We start from the raw sequence: 13,425 nt of genomic DNA on the forward strand, positions 1-13,425 counted from the left end.
ACAGTAAATCCTTGTTGCTTTCCTATTTTACATATAGTAGTTTGTATCTATTAGTCTCCCATGCCTAATTTGTCCCTCCCTCCCTCCCCTCTTTGGTAACCATAAGTTTGTTTTCTGTGTCTGTGAGTCTGTTCTGTTTTGCATATAGATTCATTTGTACTATTTCTAGATTCCACGTGTAAGTGATGTTATACAGTATTTGTCTTTCTCTTACTTCACTAAGTATAATACTCTCTAAGTCCACCCAACATGTACTTCTTGAATTCATTTCTTCCCGCAATCTTCTCCAAATCATCTCCCTCCTCTTCTTCAGCTACTATTTATTGAGCACCTACTATGTGTCATATTCTCTGTCAAGGGCTTTACATCGATTTAGACCAGGGTTTCTTCACCTCAGCACAACCAGCAATTTGGATGGGTTATCGCTTTGCGGCCAGGCGCTGTCCTGTGCACCGCGGAGGACCTAACAGTGTCCCTGGCATCTACCCACTTGATGTTAGTAGCACCCTCCCATCCAGGCCAGGCATGGCAATCAAAACTGTCTCCAGACGCTGCCAAATATTCCCTGCAGAGAGGGGGCCAAAAATCAGCCCTGACTGAGGGCCACCAACTTAGACCACTGGCTCTGAAACCTGCCTGCCCAGGTTTCTCTTGGATCTCTTACTGGCAGTGAGACTTTGGGCAAATTACTAGCCTCTCTGTGCCTCCATTTCCTCAACTGTAAAACAGGAGAACAGGGTTATTATGAGGACAATAGCCCTCTGCCCTTCTATTCCCTCCCTTCCCTCCCTCTGAACATCCTTTCCCTCGTTGGCAGCTCACTCCTTTGCTCCCACTCTGTGATCAAACATCATCTCATCCAAGCTCTCCTGGACCATCTCTTGGCCCCTCCCACCCATCACCCTACTTTGGCTTTCTTGCTGACACTTACCACCCCCAACATGTTGTACACTGTTGGGTTATTGATGCAGAAAGTAAATTCCCTGAAGACAACGAGCTTCATTGTGTTGACTGTTGAAGCCCCAGGGGTGAGAACAGTCTAGCCACTGTAGGTGCTCAGTTAATAACTGCTGGATGAATGGATGTCTGCCCTGAAGGCAGTCTTAATCCTCAGCCACCCGGGAGGCAGCTGAGCCTGCTCTCCCTGCTTTAGCACCCAGGACATGAGGTTAAGGGATCTGTCTGCACTGCAGAGCCAGAAGGCCGGAGGGATCTGACTGCAGGACAGTCTCTTTACTCCATGCTCTACAGCTGGTGATCAAGGCAAGCTTCACATCTCCCATCACTGCTGGAAGGACTGTGGGTTTCCTAGGGGTGGAGGCAGATCTTTAGTGGAAACTTCCCCATGTCCCCACAGAGTCTGGGATGAGCTGGTAACCTCAGGGCCTTCACCAGTGCTTGCTGACTGACCCACTAGGGGAGAGTATGGCCTCCCAAACCCCATCACCCTGCTCAGCAAGAAGACAGGGAGCTGGGTCTCAGTGCCGGGAAACAGGATGAGGCCAGGACACCTCCTGCTAGCCTCTCCTGGCTGGCCTCCCTCCTCCTAACTCAACAATGGTGTCTCCTTCCTCCCTGACTTGCAGGCAGGCAGACAGACATGCTTCCATGATAGTAAATCCCTTCCTATGTCTCTGACCACTGCCCCCATCCCTATACATTAGGCCCTCACTATCCAGTCCTTGGGTTCTTTCTCGCTCTCTAGAGCCTCCCCCTTGCTGATTTCATTCCCTTGCCACAACATGAGAACCACCCTAAGCAAATAAATCCTATGCCTCAATCTGTAGCTTTTAATTCCATAAAGAGCAATTTTTTCAACTGCATTCTAGACATCACCACCTGGATGACGAGGAGGCTGCTTGAATGTAACCTGGCCAAAACTAACCCCATCCCTGGTCCCACTTCCCTCTACTTCTTCTGACCTATGTTTCCAATTTTCCCAGACATTTAGACTCAGAACCCTCAAGGACCACTCTGACTTTTCCCCCTCTCTCATCAGATGCCAGGTCATAAAAAGTCTTTGCCCTTAATATCTCTTATCTCTCTCCTTTTCTCTCCATTTTCACAGTCAACCACCCTAATTGCTCCAAGTCTAAACTATTTTAACAGCCTCCTAACTGGTCTCCCTGCTTCCAACCCAATCATCCTGCAAGTCATTAACAGCTTAGCTATCTTAACATACCACTTCAGACCAAGATATTCCATTCCTAGTAATTGATAAATTCACAGTCAGAAAAGTACACAAAGCTATGCATGAAAAGTTTCCCCCACGTATCACTTACACCAATGAAATGCTGGAATTAACTGTCTGTCAATAGGAGATAAGTTTACTAAATGGTACATTCCCACAATAAAATACTGTGCAGGTGTTAGAAAGAATCATCTAGACCCACATCTACAGTGACATAGAAAGACTGCCTCAACATACTGTGAAGTTAAAAAAGCATTTTGCAGGACAGTATGTAAAACATAAGACCATTTTTGTAAAGCTATAGATAGTGTAGCTTCATCTTTCTCTTTATGCAAAGGCACAGAAAAATCAGGGAGGATGTGAACCAAACTGTAAATGCAGAATAACTGAAGGGAGAGAGACTGTTAGAGGAGATGTGTGGCAGATTATTTTTTGTAACTTTTACATCTAAGGATAAGATATATACAGAGAAGTGCACAAACCATTAGTATATAGCCTGATTAGTTTTCACAAAGTAAACACATCCATGGAACCAGCAGCCAGATGAAGAACTGGAGCATTACCAGGATCCCCAGAGCCCACTTGTGCCCAGTCTCCAGGCTCTATCTCATGCCACAAGGGTTGCCACTATCCTGATCTCAAACATTAGATATTAGTTTTGCCTGTTTTTAAACTTTATATAAAGAGCAAGGCCTTTTGGGGGGGAGGGGCTGGCTTGTTCTGCTCAGTGTTATGTTGACTCTATGAGATCCATCCATATTGTTCTGTGTAGTTGTAGACTGCTTGTTATCATTGCTATATAGTATTCCACTGTAAGAATCTACCTATCCACTGTACTGTTGATGGGAGCTTCATTTTTTTCCCAGTTTGGGGCTATTAGTAATAATACTGCTAATGATTACTTCAGTGCATGGCCTTTGGTGAACATTTGCACCTGTGTCTCTCATTAATATACCTAAGGGTGGAAATGCTGGGTCACAGGGCAGGCATCTGTTCAGTTTTAGCAGATGCTGCCAAATGATTTTCCAAAATAGTTGTGCCAGTTTACAGTCCAATCAGCTCATACTTCTCTTTTGTATGCTGCCGCATCTTTTGAAAGTTTTATAGTTAAACATATTAATTCTAGAATGTAAATGAAGGTAAAATATAAGTTTATAAATAAATCACAACTTTAACCATGCCATGATCCTACTTAAAACCTTAAAATGGCTCCCCACTGCCTGTCAAATGAGGTACCACCTTCATACCCAGGCATTCAAGACTTTCCATTATCTGATTCCCTCCCCACCTGCTCCTGGTTCCCCTCTCAGTCTCCACACCCCAGCCCAGCCGGGCACCTCTTTGCTCCATGCACATCCTCAATAACTTCCTCATGCACATTTTCTCTTCTTTACCTTCCTGCTTTTGTAATCTTCTCTATCAAAATTCTAACCATCCTTCAGAGTTAAGCTTTAAATAACAGTTTATCAAGAACTCACCAAACCCTTAGGGCTGTTGTGAGGATTAAATATAATAAGGTAATGTAATAATATAATAACATTTAATCCTCAGGATATCCTAAATTGGCTGTGGCACACAGTAAGCACTCAGTAAAGGTGGCTATTATGAATATTATTATGTCATTGTGCCAGATGCTATGCCAAGTGTTTTACACAGGCATCTTCTCATTTAATTCTCACAGTAAGTTGTGAGTGTGATAGCTACTATCCCATTTTATAGGGTAAGAAAATGAGGATAAAGAGGGTTAAGTAACTTTCCCAAGGATACACATGGCTACCAATGACAGGGCTGGAATCCAAGCCCGTATCTTTCTGACTCCAATAACCATGTTTCTAATGAACCACTAAACTAAACTCACTATGCTCTACCACAGAATTCAAGTGCCATGTCTTCTACAAACCCTTCTCTGATCAGACTTCTTGAGTCCCAGGGACACTTTATCTTCACTTCTATTGATGGTGGTGTGGTTGGGGGTGTGGGTTCTTTGGTCAACTTATTTGATGTCTGTGTCGACCCTGTAAGCTCATTCCGCCTTCATTTCCGTTCAGTACCACGGACAGCACTTGGCATTGCCCATCCCACTAACAGTGTGTTTAATTGAATTGCTTTTATTTTTAGAATGTGTCCTCAAGAAAAGTGCAGATTCTCCAGTAAAGAAAACAAGTAAGCCTCATCTTGTGGTCTATAACCGAATATGAATGTGTTTAATGTACCTTCTCCCAAAAGCAAGTGTTCACAAAGGAACTAACTGGATGATAAAATGATGATAATGATAAATTATCAGATGCCATTCTTTTTAGCATTTACTGTGTACTAGACACTATCATATATATATACACACACATATATATGTTATATATATTAGATTATTATACAGATAATACATAAATTATAAATTAAATATATGAAAGTATATTTACATATTTATATATCTTTTATGTTTATGTATATATAAAATTCAGCCATAACTCTAAGAGTTGAGTATCATTATCCTAATTTTACAAAAAGGAACCAGGCTCAAAGCAGTTCAGTAACTTGTCCAAGGTTACGCCAGATGGGACACAGCTAGGTTTTAAACCCAGATCTTTGTGAAAACAGATCTTATACTCTTAATCATTAGATATCTCAGAAATGTACACATGGGAGGGAAAGCAAGGACAGGACATGACCATTCTGCATTTTGACATTTTATCCAAGATTCCAAGACTGCCTTTACAACTTTGTTTTCCAGACAAGGAGCCCAAAGTTGAGAGAGGTTATGTGACTTGCCCTAGGTCCCCAGGCTCTAAAATCCTGAAACATGCCACTGACCAGATGTAATCTCACCTCTGTGAGTGGCCCTCTCCAGATACATATCACAGCCTGTGAATCCCTCAAGACACAAGAGCTCTGGGTCAGCGGGTTATTTCAAACCAGCGTGATACTCTAGGGCTGACTGCTTTCCCTTCCCACAGCCACTGCCCTTCTTGTCCCTCCAAGATAAATACCGTGGAGGCTGCTGCCTCTTATTTCTCCATGGTCAGCCTCTCCCTGGCCTAACTATTCCCAATTATTTCAAGCCTCACATGTCTCCCCTACCCAGGTCTTAAAACTCATCTGAAAATCAAGAGCTAAGTTGATGTGCAGGTACTCAGGTCTCCACAGCCTTGATGCTGCCTATGGCTGTGTCTCCAAGGACAGGCCAAGGAAGCACAAAGCCTGAGTGAGAACCCTTCACCTTCAACCTCTTCTTTCTAGAGTTGTCAACGTCTGCCTTCCCTTAAAATTAGAGAAAATTCCATTTGGAGGGAACTTAGGGGTCATCCAAACCAATGCCTTCCTTGTGTAGAAGGACAACTGAGGTCCACAGAGGGACATGAGGCAATGACTACCTTGGCATTAGAATTCAGGTCTCCTAACTGCCAACTTCTTGGCTTCTTTTCATATAAAAGAGCCATTCACTACTATTTGTGGAGCATCTTCAAGAGGCAGCAAACCCTAGTGGTTAAAAGTATGACCTGTTCTGGGAAAAAAAAAAAAAAGGCATGGCCTGGGTTTTAAAGGTGGCCCAGTCACTTAATTTTATTAGTAGTGTGATCTGGAGCAAGTTATTTAGCCTCTCTGTGTCTCAGCTTCTTCCTCTTAAAAAAAAAAAAAATGGAGAAATAGTATGTGCCTTACAGGACTTTTATGAGGATTAAATGAGGTAATATTTGTTGTTTTACAAAAAGTACTTAGAATAGGGCCTGGCACATAGTAAGTGCTATTTAGTACATGACATATAACTATTTGTTAATTAATTAAGTAAACTGTCTCCATGACTCCTTTTGGGGACACAAATTCAGGCCTGCTTTGCATCAACAAGGTCACAGCTCACACCCCTACCTATTCTTGCCTGGACTACTACAAGAGTCAATTAGCTTGGTGGCTCCCAAGCACTTGCTCGGAGGCCAGTGTAAGTCTGACAGTTTGGAATATGTTGGGAACTTAGTTAAAACACAGATTCCTTGGTTTTCTCTCCTGGAGATTCTGGTTCAGTAGGTCTAGGCTGGGGCCCATGAATCTGTAGTTTAGGAAATCCCCAAGTAACTCAAATGCTTGGTCAGGTGGTCAGCCTCTACCCTAATTGGTGTCTCCAACTGAGAAATGTCTTCTTCTACCAGTTCTCCACTCTGTGGCCTGCACAAACTTTCTAAAACACAATCCTGAACATGTCATCTCTTTGATTTAAAACATCCAATGGTACCCTGTTGCTTGCAGAATAAATTTCAACGGCCTTAACACACAGTGCCTTTCTGTACTGGTCCCAAGCTACATTTCCAGCCTCATTTTTTCTCCCTTTCCCCAGTGTGTGCTACATTCCGTTCACATTGAATAATTCCAAACATTCCATGTGACCAGCTCCCCCAAATGTCTTACCCATCAACCTGCATAGGAAATTCTAAGTATTCTCTTCTCCTCTAGAGAAAGGTGCTTTTAAAAACAACTGTTTGTTGAAGTATAATACACAAAAGTATACAATTACATAGTGTATAACTGGAAGTATACAGTTTGATGACTATTACAAAGTACACTCAACTATAGAACCAACACCCAGATCAAGAAACAGAACAATGTCCCCCAAGCCCCTCTTGAGTAAGTTACTTCCCCTCCAAGAGTAGCATTACCTTGGCTTCTAACAGCACAAGTTGGTTCTGCCTATTTTATACTTCTATATACATAGAATCATCTAGAATATATTCTTTACCATCTGACTTCTTTCACTCAACATTATGTTTGTGAGATTCACCCCTGTTGATTGTTTCACTGCAGTTCATTTATTCTCATGGCTTTATTGTCTTACATTGTGTGAATATACCAAAATTATTTTTATTCTTTCTATTATTGATGAGCATTTGGGTAGTGTCCAGTTCGAGGACATTACAAATAACTCGGCCAGATACATTCTTGTATATGTCTTTTGGTGACCATCTCTGTACATTTCTTCTGGGCACATACCTGGGAATGAAATTACTGGGTCAGAGAATATGCATTTGACATGCTCTTTAAAGGGGTTAAGCATGATGTGGACTAGAAAGCTTAATACATTAGATTATCCTTCAGCAGGAAGCAATGTTCTGAAGAAATGAGGCTCAGGACTGGAATATTTTGGGAAGGATAATGAGAAAACTGTCTATCTGGCTTAATTTATATTCCTCAAATGTATTATTTGTTAAGTGAATGTACAGAGGGCGGACAGCACCCAGGACAAGAGAGGGGGGAAGTGAAAAAGGCCTGGAACACAGTAGGCATTCAAAAACTGCTGGAGTTTATAATTAACCTCTTTAAGGGTCAGGGGTCAACAGCTCACTGATACCATCTCTCACTAAACTGTCATTATTTCATTGATTCTAAGACACATATTTTTCAACGTCTCTGAAATTAAGATATGAATGACAACCAACAGCATGTCAGAGTTAAATTCTAACATGTTTTTATCTCTCTTGGTGATACATAAAATAAAGTTGTGACTTGTAATTAGCCAGCCAGGCACATGGGTGAACTGTCCGTGGTGCTGACCAGGCACTGAGGCCTTGGCTTGACTAGGGCAAAGGTAGCAGCTCACAGGAAGGGGAGATCTCAGAACAATGTAACCCCATCCCCTACTTGTTTCTAAACCACAATTCCCTCCTATGGGCTTGTTGATGTCTCTAATTCCACCCTTCCATGTAAAGACAGAAACTCCCACTTACTGGGCTCAACCAGAGCCCATGATGTGTGCATACATTACTTCATCCAAGCCTCACAACCACTATCATCTCCATTTTCAGAAGAGAAAGCTGAATCAGAAAGGTTAGTAAACATGCCCAAGATAGCAAAGCTGTTAAATGGGAGCATGATCTTGGTTCAGTGAAGACCAGAGTATAATTTGCCCTTTAAATCACTTTTCACTGAGGGGTGGGATAGGGTGGGGTGGGGAGTGGGGGTAGGAAGGATCCTGCAGAACTTTTCCCAAGAAGATTTGAAGGGGAAAGAGGAAGAAATCATGAAGATGCAGAGGTGAAAGAGGTAGGAGGAAGGGAGGCAAAGGGGACATGATAGGATTTGAGAACACCAGACATGAAGAAGCTGAAGATTCTGAGAGGATCGACTAGGTAACGGATATAAATGTGCTTTGTGACTCTAAAGGGTTCTGCCCGTGGAATGAAATGTGATTGTCATGTATCCAGTGAAGTATATATTTATTAAGCTCATTTCCTATATCACGCTTTTCTTGGCCTTGGGGATTCTAATAAGACACACACTCCTTGTCTTTAAGGAACTTACAGTCAGTGAATGGGGAGAGGAGATGAAACAGATAATTAGCATTCATTCAACAAACTCTTACTAAGTGCCTATTCAGTGCCAGGGTCTGCGCTGGAGATTCCTAATACAGATGAATTAAACCCAGACCTGGTTGAAACTCCCAGTTTACTGGGAGACAGCCAAGTAAAGGGACAATTTTAACACAAGGTGTTATAATTACAACATAGTACATAGTTCAAGGGCAGAAATATACACAGTATTATGAGAGCAGGGGAGAAGAGTAATTAATACAGCACTGCAAGTAGAGGCAGTGGCTGGGTTGTAAGAAGAATTATTTCAATGCTGAATTATACTTGACTGCAAATAAAATCATAAGATTTTATTGTAGATGAAGTGCTACCTTTTGAGAGACTACAACCAAAAGCTATACCGACAAGTGGAAAACATGTATGGAGAAGGCGAAAATGTGGAACCAAAATGTAAACTGAAGACAAACAGTTCTGAATGCAGAGTAAATGCATTTTGGGGAGGCAGAGGTCCTACACTGAACAGGGATGGCCAGGGAGTCATTCACTCTATTCCAGCTCCCAGTCTACTGAGAGTGTGGGAAGACTTTTTGGAGAAGAAGCATCTCAGCAATCATTGAAAGGAAGATAATTTACATTCCCCACAGGTTTCCCCAGGAAGCCATTCCTTCGGACAAGCTGAGTAAGCTTTGGGAAATGTTGAGTTGTGGGCAAAAGGTAGAGTCGATGGTCCCATCTGGCACTGGGAAGCCTCACAATCCACACAGCTTTCAAGGCTTCCAGGATCTGCCCCAAACCTATACTACAAGTCTGACATCATGCACATACCAGGTGTTCGATCCACACTGGATTACTCATCGTTCACCAAACAGCCCACATACTTCCGTCTTCTTAAGAGCACTGGCTCTGGAGCCTGAATAACTGAGTCTGGGACTGGAAACGTTACTCTGCCACTTTCTGAGTAAACTAAAGAATGTTACTGAACATCTCGGAGCCTTAGTTTCCTTATAAAATAGAAACAGTAATAGAACCCACCTTACACTGTCATAAGGATTAAACATACTGATCAGCTCTCGCCAGGTTGTGCTGCAGTAATAAGTGACCCCCAAATCACAGTGGCTTATAGAACCATGATTTAGTTCTTGCTCATATTACAAATCCCTTGTGAGTTAGCTATGGTTCTGTCTCATGAATCTTTTTTGGAATCCAGGATGAAGGAGCAAGCCCTATCTGGGACATGCTATTTTCATGGTAGAGGGAAAATACAAATGATGGAACCATGAGATAATTCTTCTAGTTACTGCACTTTTCTCTGTGTATACTTCAAAAAATGTTTTAAATATACAAAAGAAAAGATTAAAGATATGCCTCCCAGTAATGTGAAAAGGCCAAAGGCATAGGGGAGGTCAGAAAGCCCTTTCCCTGGGCACACACATTGGAAAGAGAACTCATCGAGCTACCAAATGATTTGCTGTAACAAGGCAGCACATAAGCCTATTATAGCACAAGTCCACATTAATTGTGAAATAAATCTTCTCATGTCCCTCGTGGGGCTGAAGGACACAGCATATGTACAGTGACTGTCATGATAAGATAAAAGCACTCAGTAAATTATAGCCACTATTATCAATAATACTCTGAGTCAGACAGTAGCATCTCCAATTCCCAAAAATTCTCAGAAAACTGAGCCTCTGAGAACTGAAGCAGTTTACCCAAAGTCCCATAGCAAGTGAGTGGTGGACAGACAATGCAAAACAAACCTACACCATCCACACAAGGAGTTGAACACAAATGTTCACAGCAGCATTATTCACAATAATCAAAAGGTGGAAACTACCCAAACGTCCATCAACTGATGATTACATAAACCCAATGTAGTAGTATATCTATCTATTGGAATATTATTTAGCTGTAAAAAGGAATGAACTACTGATAAATGCCACAACAGAGATAAGCCTTGAAAATGTGCAAAATGAAAGAAGCCAGTCATGAAACACCACATAGTCCATTTATCTGACTATTTACATGAAATATCCAGAATAGGCAAATCCATGGAGATAGAAACAGATTCGTGGTTGCTAGAGGGCTGGGGTGAGGGGGTACTGAAGCATGATGACTAATGGGTCCAGGTTTCTTTTGGGGGTGATGAAAATGTTCTACAGTTGATTGTGGTGATGACTGCATAACTCTGTGAATATACACTTCAAGTAGGTGAAATGTATGGTATGAGAATTATCTCATAAAGCTGTGTGTGTGTGTGTTTGTGTGTGTGTGTTATTTCCCAGGCCCTGCTATTAACCCCTATTCTACACTGACCCCCAGAGGGTCAAAGAACCAGTAGTGTCGGGATGGGTAAGGCTTCTTCAGGTCAGCAGTGGCCTCTGCAGGGGTGGCAGATGGCTCCAGCTGAGCAAGTGGCCAGCACACAAAGCCTGTTGGGAAGGCCTAGGCTGTGCGGTTTGGACACCAGGTGTGCCATCTTCAAAGCACACATGTGCACTGGGATCCCCACAATGACGCACGGATAAAACATGCAGGGGTCACACGGTGGACAGGGGTTGAATTCCTTACTGACGGCCTCACCAGAGCAAACCTTTCTCTGCCCTAGGTTCCCCACTATCCCCTTCCTCAGCCTACATATGGTCAGCTTCCTTCAGAGCCTATCAGACCCAGAAGAACTAGCCAGGATCACTTGAGACCATGGTACCAGCTGGAATCATCTGGCACTAGTATTCATCGGAGCAAACCCATCTTAGATTAGTGGCTCTTAGCACCAGAGGCTTCTGACAATGCTGGCCTCAAGCAGCACACCCCCTTTTGCTCCCACTCAACTCATCCAAATCCCATGACTGCTTAATAGCCAGTCCCTCTCTGCACCATTCCACAGGATAGCAGCTAACCTGGTGCCCTCCTAAGGCTTTCCAGGTGAGAACCTCCCCACACACCTGCTTAATGCATACTTGTTGGACGGAAGTTCGACCTTTCATTTTCAAACAGTTTAAGCAAATTCCTCCCTTGATTTGGCCTTAGCAGAGCTGCAGAGCAGCTGGGCCCCATCTTGCCTAAAGGACTTAGGTTTCTTTCTATTCTCTCAAATGAGAGCAAGGACCACGGCCGTCTTGTAGGCTGGCAAGGGTGCCTGGCACTCAGCAGGTACTCCATACACTTTCAGGTGGACCAAAGGCTACACTTCCAAATTTCAGCCCTGTGCTTCCCCAACTTTAGTGGGCAAATGAATCAACTGGGGGTCTTGTTAAAAATGCAGATTCTGATTCAGTAGATCCCAGGGAGGCTGGGGTTTCTGCGTTTCTAATGACTCTTAGGTGAGGCTGATGCTGCTAGTCTGTGGCTCACACTTTGAGTAGCAAGACATTAGTCTGTCGATTCCACTCACTCTTTTCTGATTTCTTTGCCTTTCCTGGTTGTGCAAGGATCTCCTTGAGAAGCCGATGAAAGTTATTCTCACTTTCCTTAGAAAAGTACCTGTCAGCACATACACACAGTATGTGGCATAAAATTTTAAAGCTTGCAGTCTGTGGGTTAAAAACCCTTCTTTTGGACAGACGAACCTCAGTTCTCAAGGGAAAGAGGATGCAGTAGGGGACAGAGGGGGAAAAAAGTCTCAGCAGAGTTAGGACTCCTGGGTCTGGTCCTAGCTCTACTATGTGTCTCCTGTGTAATATCAGACAAGTTTCTGCCCTTCTCTGAGCTTCAGTTTCCCCACTATGAGGGAACTGGACTAGATTACGATGACAGATAGGTTTTCTCTTTTTTGCCAACTCTGGTAGCTGTTGCCTAAAATATCCCATGTTAAGAATTCTTAGACTGTGTCTGGATTTGGCAGAAAAGGGTGCCATGATTGATTGGTTATGGCTGCCAGGGTCCCAGGAAAGAGGGGGGAGGGGGCTTTAATTGATTGGTGATATCTGCCAAGGTCCCAGGCCTGGAGGGCCATGGGCTTCCTGCCAAGTATCCAGCCTACTCTGGAGAGCCCTTCCAGCTGTGATATTCCATAATTCATTTAGAGTCATCTTAGATTGGGGAAAGTGAGGTCTGGGCTTGTCCTCAAGGGGGCAGGAAGGGGTAATTCTTTAAGCCGCTGGCTTCTCAAACCTGTCTCCCTGCAGCCCCCTTTGAGACAAGGTAGAAGAATCCTTGCTTCACGGCAGAGAAGGACAGCGTGTCCTTGCGCTCCCATCCTTGGTTATTTTTAACTCCAAGGACAGAGGCGCAGGCAGAGGCTGAAATATAGAAGGGCTGTGGCAGGCCACCCAGCCTCTCGGGGAAGGGAAGCCACCACCCTCCCATCATCACCAAGCTGCTCCATCGTTGGTCAAGTGAGAGTCAAGGCAAGCTGCCAAGGGACAGGGGAAGTTTCCCTTCCTCCCATGTGAATTCTTGCACGCTTCTGCCCTTCCTTGCCTTGGTACAACCACAGACTTCCTGCCAGTCCCTATCCCATCACACCCTGGATCTGCTCATTCATGCATCCAGCCCACATGTATTTGCCAGGTCTTGTACTAGTGCTGAGGACACAGCATCAAGCAAGATCCTTGTTCACAAAGCCCTTCTGGTCTAGGGTGGAAGACGGACCACAAATAGGACAGCGGAACATTCAGTAGTTACAACTGCGGTGCTTGGAAGAGAACATCACTGTGGTCACCCCACCCCCTCCCTCCAGGCCTGTGAATTCTTCCTCAAGAGCTGAGATAGTCTTCATCTTTCTACCCCTAGAACCAAAGACTTAATCTGGCACAAAGGAGGGTCCACACAGGGAATATTTACTGATTGAACATACTCCATAGAAGACATTATCTGGAGTTTGAGGATCCTGCGGGAGTCTATCTCAGACTAAATGAGATCCATTCACTCATTCATTCACTCACTTGCCAAGCATTTTTCTGAGCACCTTCTATATGTCAAGTACTGTTCTAGGCACTGGAG

At 43.5% G+C, this 13,425-nt stretch overlaps 1 protein-coding gene across 2 annotated transcripts in view; it reads right to left on the reverse strand.

Annotated features, from left to right (window-relative positions):
• RIMS4 (regulating synaptic membrane exocytosis 4) overlaps positions 1–13,425 on the reverse strand; it is a 55,814-nt gene that overhangs the window by 21,230 nt on the left and 21,159 nt on the right. The gene's annotated exons all lie outside the window — the stretch shown is intronic.

This window comes from Camelus bactrianus, chromosome 19 (genome assembly GCF_048773025.1).
Source record: "Camelus bactrianus isolate YW-2024 breed Bactrian camel chromosome 19, ASM4877302v1, whole genome shotgun sequence".
In the NCBI taxonomy this organism is placed as follows: Eukaryota; Metazoa; Chordata; class Mammalia; order Artiodactyla; family Camelidae; genus Camelus; species Camelus bactrianus.